This window comes from Caretta caretta, chromosome 4 (assembly GCF_965140235.1).
Source record: "Caretta caretta isolate rCarCar2 chromosome 4, rCarCar1.hap1, whole genome shotgun sequence".
Lineage (NCBI taxonomy): Eukaryota > Metazoa > Chordata > Testudines > Cheloniidae > Caretta > Caretta caretta.
Window position 1 is genome coordinate 90,126,336 of NC_134209.1, and position 5,372 is coordinate 90,131,707.

Below are 5,372 nucleotides of genomic sequence, written 5' to 3' on the forward strand. Positions count from 1 at the left end.
GGGGCTGGTTTCTAATTGCTCTACCTTGATAACCTCTAGAAATGTAGACTATAAAGACTTTCTTTCCAGCTGAATATGGTATATTGATGTGTCCCCTAAACATAGTCCTGTCTGTGTCACTATCAGGAGGGTCCCGTTGTTTATCTTCTCCCAGATTAGCAGGCACCTCCCAGCTCCTCAGTAACAAAGGAGTAGAAGGTTTCAGAGTAGCAGCCATGTTACTCTGTATTCTCAAAAAGAAAAGGAGTACTAGTGGCACCTTAGAGACTAACCAATTTATTTGAGCATAAGCTTTCGTGAGCTACAGCTCACTTCATCAGATGCCATCCGATGAAGTGAGCTGTAGCTCACGAAAGCTTATGCTCAAATAAATTGGTTAGTCTCTAAGGTGCCACTAGTACTCCTTTTCTTTTTTTAAAGGAGTAGAAGACTTTGTTTTTTCAGCCCTGCTCGCAGACTGGGGCTCCAACTGAACTGTACTTTGTGATGAGGATTCACTGTAGACAGGTCTGTCTCCTCCATTATCCTGACTGGAATGCTCATTTTCAGCTAAACAAACAGTTTCTAACAAAGCACTCTTCAATGAGTCTGTCATCGCTCTGTTGTCTCCCTTGTCATCACTAATCTTAGGGCTCTTCAAGCGAGGTATTTCATCTGTTCTCAGTGTTGGTAGGACCCAAATATTTACATTTACCCTTCTCTTTATTGCTGTCATGTGCCTTTTGAAGAATAACTCCTCTTCTGATAAACAGGTTTTATCCTTCTGTGGAAATCCATCTGAAAGTGCACTGGAATTTGCATGCATCTGCAGGTTTTTTCTTTGGACTGAAGAGAAATAAAATTTTCACATAAGAAACCTTACTGCAGCACCATGTCAAAATATGTACAGACTAGGGCCAAATACTGCAACACAAATTCACACACAATTGTCACCAACTTCAGTGGGAGTTACATATCTGTATGGACTGCAGGGGGTGAACTAGCGGCCCAGTGGTAGAGTTCAGCATTGTCATGTGAAAGACCTAAATTTGAGTGTTCGTCTCTTGTGGGAGTGGCGCAGACAGCACATCAAACCTATGTGCCAAAGGGAGGGCCTTGTGTTGCTACATGGAAAACCCTCTAGACTCTCCCATTTTACTTATTGTCTCTTACTACATCAAATGTAAGCTCCTGTTCCTCATCTGCAGGGTTCTACATAATCTTCCCCGCACCAGAATAGTTGTTTTCATTTCCTTCTGCTTCCCATGTCATTTCCTACACTTTTCCCCAATCAGCTTGCCTTTCTCTCCTCTTAGAGTCATAGAGTTTAAAAGACTAGAAGGTCTCCTTTGTAACCTCCTTTATATCAGAGGCCACCAATATCTCCCAGCACCTGCATGTTAAACCCAGCAACTGACATTAGACCAAAGTGTTACAGTCCACAGGAGACTGAACCATTACGTGCCACAGCTAGAGCCTGGCAGACATGCCAACTCTCGCAAATTGATCATGAAAGACACGATTTCTAAGTAAAATTAAGTCTGACTCATAATCTTGTGATAGAACTCTCAAATGTCAGGATTAGGGCTGTCAAACAATTAAAATAATTAATCATGATTAATCACAGTTTTAATCGCACTATTAAACAAGAATAGAATACCAATTTAAATTTATTATAAATATTTTTGGATGCTTTTCTACATTTTCAAATATATTGATTTCAATTACAACACAGAATACAAAGTGTAGAGTGCTCACTTTACATATTATTTTTGATTATTTTGTGCTTTCTCCTCTTCCACATCTCTTTTCCATACTCACTGGTATTAATCCTGTTAATCCCTCCTTGTATGGAAGAATGCAATGATATCAATAATTTGCCCACAAAGCATGGGAGGGAAGAAAAAGATACTGAGAAAATGCCCTGCCCAAGGACCTGTTGGAAAACTCCCTTCACTACATGGGATGGGGGAGATCAAAAGAGCTGCAGCTGATGACCTCATTCCCTACACACACTTTTTGGGCTTCCATCATTCCCCAACAGAATCAGATGCAGCATGTCTTCATTTGAAACCTTACTGACACACATTTAAAGTACAGCTCTACTTGTAAGTCTATGGCTGGACAATTGGTTTGATGTTTTTCACTGATTCTTACCCTCAGAGTAAAAGCCTCTGTATTTCCCAAGGCAGCTCGACTTTCATCCTCAAGTGCTGCCTGACGTCCAACAGACTGCTTTAGCCTTCAAGCAAGGCGATGCTCCAAATGATGCTAGAAACATGCATAAGAGATGAAATAGCAAACTTTAATTTTCAGCTATTCCAAGCAATCTGAAAACAAGGGAAGTTAATACATACCTTTAAATGGGACTTCACTTGTATGTCCGTTTCTCCACTTATTTTTGTACTGGGTACATGCCAATGCCAATATTGTCTCTAGATATCACAAACAAAAATTAAGAGGTTCCTTAACTGTACATTTACACTTAATCCAGAAAGTTCTGTTGTTTTTTTAAGAAAAAACTTGAGAGGGTATATCCATAGCTAAAACCAAAAAAAGTCAATGAGTTAAATTCAAACGCTAGTTCAAGCCTCCTTCTGAAGAGTCACAATGTAAAGGTAATTTCTGAAGATTTGTAATATGGTATCAGCTTTGACAAATGATCTTAAAATGATGATAATTGAGCCATTCCTGAGAAACCCATTTCTCAGATAAGAATATACAGGACTGCTAGATACCTAACACATATTAAGGGCCAAATCCTGATTGCCTTACTTACATGAATAGTTCCACTGACATCAATATAAAGACTAGCATGAATAAGTGAACTACAGTATGGTTCACACTTCCTCTGGGGCTCACAATCCCCAGACTGAGAGCTCTCGATCTACAGTAATGGAAATATTTACATTAGTTAGGGCCCAGTCTTGCTTGCTTTACTCTACTTTCTATTGCTTAATTGTGTTATTAGTTGGTACATTTCTTGAAATTCTACGATTTTAAATTGAGCAAGGAAGAAAACACATTCCTGCAGTTAAAATGTTTTCATTGTCTTTATTCAATATTTTTTGGAAATACTTTAGATTTGTTTCCATAACTCAAGAAGTTAACTCACCCCAGCGCACTTAGAGCTGACAGCTTTGTACAGAGATTGCTGGGAACATGAAATCTGTGGGGAGAAGAACAATTCCTGAAGGGTTTTGGATGATGTCTGGCTGTTTAAATTACTGTGCTGCTGAAAATACAGAGAAACTTTTTATTAAAAATTTAAAATTTTTCTCCAGACTTAAATTTTAGGGACACGATTTGGTTCACTGAGTTTGAATAAACTGTTATTATGGACCTTCTACTAAAGTAGTAATTTCAGAGTATAACACAATTTGTCTTTACAGTTTGTAGAGTACCAAATGCGAGGTATATACCAAAGCAACATGCATTTACGAACAGCAGGCAGGGGTTAAACTGATGGAGAAAAAGTAGAGGTTCTCTTCAAAGCTCTGTCTACAACCAAACTCTACCTACCAGAGATACTACAGTGTGACACCACAATGAAACAAGTTGAAAAGTGATTGTTTAAATTGAGTGATTGGTATATCATCTTTCTCATTTATTTGTAGAGGAAAGCAGCTTTGTAATGTCTGATTACATATATCAGGGATGGCCAAACTTACTGACCCTCGGAGCTGCATACGATAATCTTCAGAAGTTCAAGAGCTGGGTCCACCTGCTGGGGCTTGGGGCTTCAGCCCTGCAGGGCACACTTGCTGGGGATTGGGGTTTCAGCCCTGCTCCTGCTGAAGCCCCGAGCTCCAGCAGGTGCCTCCCGCAGGGCTGAAGGCCCAAGACCCCCCTCCCCGCAAGGCAGAAGCCCCTAACCCCATCACCCTGCCACAGGGCAGAAGCCCTGAGGTCCCCACCCCCAGACTGGTGGGTAGAAAATGAGAGGGGGCTCCGAGAGCTGCACTTTAACTGTAGAAGAGCCACTAGCGGTTCGCAAACTGCAGTTTGGCCACCCCGACATATATGATGTGGTGTACAAACTCCCACAAGGCCCAGAAGGGGATTAATGACAGCCTGTGTGATTAATCAGCTATACCTGCGGGGAAGGGAGGGGGGGTGTCAAGCTTGGAGGGAGGAATTAAAAGGGCTGAATAGGGCTCAGCTGGGGGCTAGTCAGGAAGGAGAGCAGATGGCTGGTGCTCTCTCTCTCTGTGAGAGACACCTGGCTGGAGTCAGGGAGCTGAGCTGGATGGCTAGCAGACAGAATCTCCCTGAAGGAAAGGTAAACCTGCAATGGGGAGCACCACACAGTTGTGAAGCAAAGCTGGGGAGCGTCTGCCCAGGGTTCTCTATGCTGGCAGAGAGGCCTTCAGGGAGCAGGAAGAATTCTACAGGTTCAGGGACTGCCCTGTGAGGGAAATGAATGGCTCAATGTGCCAAGGAGCTCTGCCGTGAGCCTAGGAAATATAGTGGTCCAGGGAGGCAGCAATGGGTCTGTACAGACAAACCTTGACTGCCTAATCAAGGGTCCCTGGATCAGAACCGAAAGGTGAGGAAGGGGTGGGATCATATGGGTATGTCTGCATTACAGCTGGGCCTGAGCTTCCCAGCCCAGGTCAGCAGGCCCATGGTAGCATGTGTGGGTCAAATTAATGCACCAAAAATAGCAGCGTGGACATTCTGGATTGGCCCCTCTAGCCTAGGGGGTTGGTGGGCTTGACTGCCCAGGCTGCAATGGCCACAGTGCTATTTTTAGCACATAAGCTTGAGCCACGTCTACACTAGTACGAGTTTGTCTACCTGCGCTGGGACGCTCACTCCCAGTGGCAGTGTATACATACCCAAAGTGACCTGGCCAGTGAGGCACAAGAAAAACCAGACCACCACAGCGGGCACCAATGGAGGTGAGCTTATTATGCCTGCCCAGCCATAAGAGGGCATATCAGCTGGTGAGTCACATTTTACACTCAAAAGAGCTGATCTTTCAGTGATCTGGGCCAGTGTTTAGGCTGCTACTCTGGAATTTGTGTGACCTTGGGTTCAATTCCTGCTCCCCCACAGATTGCCTGTATGGGCTAGTCACTTAACCTCTCAGTGCCTCAGTTCTCCATTTGAAAAATGAGGCTAACAGTACTTCCTTACCTCACAGGGACATCATGATGATAAATGCATTAAAGACTGTCTGTGAAGCACTCAGAGACTATGGTAACAGGGGACATAAGTACCAATGACAGATTTTAACTGAATGAGCCAAATTCCTTACTCAAGGCAAATACACAGTGTTAGGATATAGATATTCAGGCCTGTCTGCAAAGGCCTGTACTTTAAGAATTTAGGTGTATTCTTATCACTTGGCTAGTTAGAGGTATAAAAGAATCAAAATCACTGTCTGC

The 5,372-nt window shown here is 43.0% G+C and overlaps 1 long non-coding RNA gene across 1 annotated transcript; it reads right to left on the reverse strand.

The window, feature by feature from the left end:
- Positions 1-391: 391 nt before the first annotated feature.
- On the reverse strand, positions 392-3,814 carry LOC125635789 (uncharacterized). The gene is made up of 3 exons (XR_012668150.1): positions 3,095-3,814; positions 2,137-2,414; positions 392-825 (listed from the first exon to the last, which is right to left on the reverse strand). It is a non-coding gene; the product is annotated as an uncharacterized LOC125635789 (long non-coding RNA).
- Positions 3,815-5,372: the final 1,558 nt, after the last annotated feature.